Here is a 6,144-nt window from a genome sequence, read left to right as displayed (position 1 = left end):
GGGTTTTTGGGGCAACAGTACCTCGGTCTGTGAGACTTGGGAACCAAAGGGTCGTCGGTTCGAGTCCTGATTGGAACATGAGCGGAGCGTGAATTAGCTGGAGAGCGTCAGAATTTCCAGGCCGATGTGTGGGATGTAATGTTTATAACAGAGTGAACATTGAATTTGCCCCGGGTTAATAAAGTGTGTCTGTATCTCAGTCGGACGTGCCTGCAGGAGGTGTGAGGAACTTGCTGATGCAGCTACAATGGCCATTTTATTTTCATTTATAGCGGCTCTCATCAATTCCCACTCATTCAATCCTGAACCTGAGGGCATCTGGGAGGAGAAGATCATCTCACCGTGACTCAGAGAGAAGTCTCACCTCCGAGCCACGGCTCTGCAGCATCAGATCCACATAAACAAATATACAATAATACTCATCTGTTGTGATAATCAAGCTGTCTTTATTCAACTCTTAGACTCTTAATTAGATTCTTTTTTTAATGTATTCTTCCTCTAGATGTTTTTTTGCAGTTCAACTAGTTCAGAAGATAAAGGTTTATTTATTTATTGTCCAGCTACCATGAGATGCGTTTCCTTTAATGTTTTTTTTCATTCAAAGTCCATTATCCAAGTCTGGAAAGCCATACATGTCATACTTTGCATGGGGCACCAAAAAAAGGAATGGATTTCCATTAAGTAATATGTTTTTGCCATTTATTTTTTGGAAATGTTTCAAATATATAATAGGTATGTATTGTCCCGATCAGTCTTGATATTGTAACGTTCGACAAAGGGAGTCGGAAACAGGCTTCATGTTATTGGGGTTTAATAACTCCTTTGTTCGCATACGGTCACAGGTTACAGGTTACAGGTTACAACCGTTACAGGGTGCAGGTTCATCCTCACTCTCAACTCCACTCCCTAACTCCCACACACAAGCAGGCTCCACGTCACAACTTCCCAGCCCTCCCCCCTCTGCTCCCCCAACCACAGGCCCGCACACCGACCAGCATCACTGTGCAGCTCTGTGATTGGCAGAGAGATGGGGGATGCTTGAGTGACACACTCAGCACCCTATACAGGGTCGCTACAATATTCTTTCACCTTTTCATTGTAATTCTGCAGCATGTATAGAACTGTACCTTGTTTTATTACCCAGTTACCTTTAACCCTGCAGAAGTCTGGACTCAACCACAACTGTCTCTGGACTCTGAGCAAATTATACTTTTCATATGTATTATCTGTATTATCTGTGTTATCTGTGAGACATCGCCACAACGCAACGAGTCAAAATTCTCCGCTATGTCCACTGCATACAGCGCTCTGCATGTCCGACTGTTCCACTGTCTGTGTCACTGTGTGTGTCATTTATGAGAGAAAGTCTCTAATGTCCGAGTGCAAGTGAATGCAGCACAAGACGCACGTCCCTGGCGCGAGCGTGGAAATATGATTGGCGGCGATTTCATTTGAACGGGACGGCGCAAAACGAGAAGCATTCGGACCCAAGTACTGAAGGAATGAGGTATTTGCGGTCTACAATGACAGAGAAGAGACTGTTAAGTTTGGCTGTACTCAGCATTGAATCAAAACGCACTAAACTTTGGATCTTACTAATTTTGTGAGGCGTTTTGCTGAACAAGATGGTAATCGCCGCATTCAGCTGTAACGGCCCGTCCACACAGCAGCGTTAACAAATCTTGGAACGCTTCTGCCCATTCACTTTGAATGGGGTGACGTCACTTTGCCTCACTTTTCGCCGAACTGCATTGTGGGCAGCAGAGCGGAGATTTTCAGGATTTTCAGGATTCAAAGTTGAGCAATGTTCAACTTTTGAAGCTGAGGTGGAAGCGTCAGTCAATCAAATCCCGTTTATGCAAATCTGACAGTTCAAGCACTAGCCAATCAAACGGCGTGTATGCTGGGAGAGACATACCGCAGGTCATTTCCTCATATTCCAAAAAATTGAGGAGAAATTAGCGGTAGGGAATCACCCGGTGCTTTATGACCAGTCCCTATTTACCTACCGGGATACAAACCGGAGGAGCCAGGCATGGAGGGAGGTGGCAGAGACAGTGGTAGGTTTTCGCCTGTTTGGGGAGTTTATATCCAGTTTACTTCGGGCTTTTTTGCTTCGTATGTCGGGGGCGGGAGATTCATGTGATTGGTTGTTGGTGCCTTGCTCGCAAAAAATCCCCAAGCTTCAGATACGCCCACCTCCAAGATTTTTTTAACGCTGCTGTGTGGACGGGCCGTAATAGACATGTCAACTTGATGCTCTGCTCACGGATGAGCATACAACACTGTTAAGATGATGACCTTACGTGTGTATAACATTTTTCTTCTTTGTGGGGGTCTGCCCCCAAAAAACAGTTTTAAGTCCTGAGAAAGTCAAATAAGACGGTGTGTAAAACTACACTGCCCAGCCAAAAGAAAGTAACCACTTTGATTTAACTAGGCCAGTAGGTAAGGACATTCCACTGGATAATAACTGAAGTATAAAAGAATGCATGACTGAAGTGATGAGACCATGTTTGAAGGCAAACAAAAAGAGGAAATAACAGGTCAAATCAAGCAAATCCCCCTCTCAGATTCCACAGCAACCAGAAGAACATAAATACTGGCTGGTGATTTGATTAATCAGCTTTGTGATGGAATAGAAAATGCACAGTGCATTTCCTTAGCTGTGGATGAGTCCACTGACACCACTGACAATGCTCAGTTGCTGGTGTTTGTGAGTTTTTATGATGAGGCAAAGGGGGAGTTTGTTGAAGATGTGTTGGGCCTGACGAACCTCAGTGGACACACAAGGGGGCAAGACATTTATAAAGCAATAATGGGAATGCTGAATGAAAGAGGGTGCAGCTGCCTTTATTCATAACTGTGCAGCTCACACTGCGACTCTGAGGGATCAAGCACAGACACAATAACAATGAAAACTGCTGCATACAGATTATTTTTGTTTTTGCAACCTCGTGTTAAGAATCTTGTTGCAATTGTTTAAAAGTTTGAATGACCGTAATAAACGGACCTTTGTCTTATTGAAATATTTTTTTGGACCTTTAAGATTTGTATTTGAGTACCCCTGATCTATGTGTTTGCATAAGTTATTTTAGCAATTGACTTTTACACTAGTGACAGTCAAATAATAAACTGACACTTCGACTCACTACAGACCTAAAACCTCCAATAAGAGAGGGGAGTGAAGCTTTAAAGATTCAAAGGTTTTGTTTGGGTCATATGCTCAATAGCTACAGCGTATTTGTTGACGATGAACGAACAGTGCACCATACAATAAAACGTAAAAAACAAGAGACATCAAATATACTGAAAATGGTTCAAGTGCACAAATAAGAAAAAGATGCACTTGTAAAAATAGAATACGATGAAACAAAATATACAATTAAACACTGAAGAGTGGAAAACATACAGTTTACTGTAATAATATATAAGTATTGGGATATGAGGACTATAAAGAGATGTACTTCTGAACAGTATGTGATGAACACACAGAATGGGAGTGGTGACGCTTCAGAGCTCAGCAGTTCAACAGTCTAATAGCTTATAGTCTCACAGCTGTATCTCTACTCATGTCCGTTCCTCTGATCCAGCTTCTTAAGACACTTGAAAAGAATCATGAAACATTGTCAGATAGCACATGTCACTTAAGGTTTGAAACGGCTCCCCATGTCATTTTAAAGACTGTTCATATTGTTTTTAAATCTGTCCCTCAGTGTGTGTTTGGTGCCCCCTGCCCTCAGTGTGTGGAGTGGAGATGTAATCGCTGAGTCATACCCCCCCCCCCCCCCCCCCGGTTTGACCTTTCTCCCCTATCAAATCACAGGAGGTTAATCTTCTCTTCACAAGTCCATTCAAATGAATAATTTACTTTAGAAAAGGACATTTCTAGAAGCGTTTGCTACTAGTTTTTGCATCAGAGAAGCAGCAGCTGCTCACTTCCCCCCCCCCCCCCCAGCCTCATTAGTGCCCCTCTAAATATACCCGTGGTGAAATTATGAATGAGGAATGACGGAGTTCAGCGCTGTTCCAAATAACAAATTAATTATTGATCCCAATTAGCATACTTACACTGTTACTGTATCTAAAATGCAGTGTGTAATTACATAATGCATGAAGTGTGGTAAACAAAGAATTGGAAGTGAGAGTGGGGGGGCTCTGGGCTCCTAACATCTCGGACTCTTTGAACACCAACAGGGACTGCTGCAGATTAATGGGATCCTAACTGGCACACGACACAATTTATAGACCAACATGCAAGATTTTATGACCCAAATTCTGTCCATTATTAAAAACTGCAACATCTCTCTCTGCCACTGCTAGCCTATTTATGTCACCCAGTTTCCATGGCTACCATGCTATGGATAAAATCTAAAGCACTCACAGGTTTCCAAGTGCAACAACTTTCCCTCGCTATGGGAAGGGGGATGACATTACAGCCCAACAATCACTAATGCACTTGAATGAAGATGTATTGAAATATTAGAAAGGGAGTTAAACAGAACACCATCTACATAAACCCAGAGAATCTAAAACTGTTAAAAATTACACTGAACAAAGAGAAACGTTGACTGTATAAGGTTATCTGAAAGCAATAATATCAAGTTCAAATCAAAGAATATTGGGTTCAACTTAATATTATTGCTTTCAACTAACCTACTCCAGTTATGTTCAATCTATTGACATAATACATTTGATTAAAGTCAAAGATTCCGTTTTTTTCAGTGTTATCTTTAACAGTTTTTGATTCTCTGGGTGATTTTTAGTCATACAATTATAGATTGAACCTTGACTACTAGTACCAAATCCAGCTCTGCACAGGAGTTACAAGACGACATTGTGGTTTCATCAGTGCTTGTGGAAATGAAAGCTGACACAGTAAAATGGACATGTTCCTTCCTTCCTCACACACAAACACAAACACACCGTCGCCCTTCCCTCGCAGCCCGCGGCAGGCCACACACTGCAGGTCCTCCTGAGAACAAAAGGGCTCAGGACAAAGCTGGCAACAATCCGCTGTCTTCCTTATTTCCACAGTTCAGGGAGGGCAGGCCGCACCACACACAATACCTGCTGCAGAGGGAAGATGACATCATTCCTCCACCATCAAGTGACTCATTGTTCCCCATTTAGCTATCGACTTCAAACACACAGGAAGAAACAGAAGCCTTTGTCAGCAGAAAGCTAAGATCATTGTAAACCTGAGATGTAAACCAGAAGGAGCCGGAGCTCTTTTTACAGCCAAAAGTCGAACAGGTCGTCCTCCTGGAGGCCAGACGGCTGATGTAACTGATCTGTTTCTGCATTAGAGACATCAGCAGTGTTCACACATCAGTAAAGTAGGTCGTGCTGGTCGGCAGGACATCATAAGGATTCACTTTGATCCCAGCCATTGATATACTGAGGATGTATGCTTCTTTGTCTGAGAGAGAAACTGCTCCTCTGCTGGAGGCTCAGCGCCACCTGCTGGCTGAGGGGGGCACTGCTGTCTGGGGGAGCAGCACACAGCAGTGTTTGCAAACATACATCAAATACATTACTAAGATGAATAAAATAACACTCATTTGATGCCTTGATTGAACAAGAAATTACATTTTTTCTTTTTAGGGAAATGTAATATTTTATTAAAACCTATTTCTGCAATGAATCAGCATTTGAACCCATCTGTAGCTTTAATTAAGGAGTACTTTCTCAACAAAATGAGCATTTATCCATCATCTACTCACCTCATGTCCACTTCATTTGTTTTTTGTAAGGCTTCACGTGAATAACACATCTGCTCCTTTGCAATTGGACAATTGGTTAAAAAGAGACTACATTTCCCTGTGTGACTATTTCAACTTCAAATCATCCTTTTCCATATCAACACATTTACTTTTTTAGGAATTCTGCACAAACAGTACCAGCAGACAAGTAGTGCAAGACCTTTCTGCATTTTTGGATTCTCAGTTCATCATAGACACATGCAAGGAAAATAAAACATCTTCACAAGTTCACATGCGGCGGGTAATTGATATATGATCATTTTGTGAGGACGTTTTTCTTCAAGCACCTGAAAACCTTTCTCTGATCATCACACGCAGTTCTTACTAGGCTCTCCATAAATGACCTGGCCTTACAGAAAATGGAGACGCTGATAAGTGA

Source organism: Trematomus bernacchii, unplaced genomic scaffold (assembly GCF_902827165.1).
Source record: "Trematomus bernacchii unplaced genomic scaffold, fTreBer1.1, whole genome shotgun sequence".
Lineage (NCBI taxonomy): Eukaryota > Metazoa > Chordata > Actinopteri > Perciformes > Nototheniidae > Trematomus > Trematomus bernacchii.
This window is presented reverse-complemented; position numbering follows the sequence as displayed.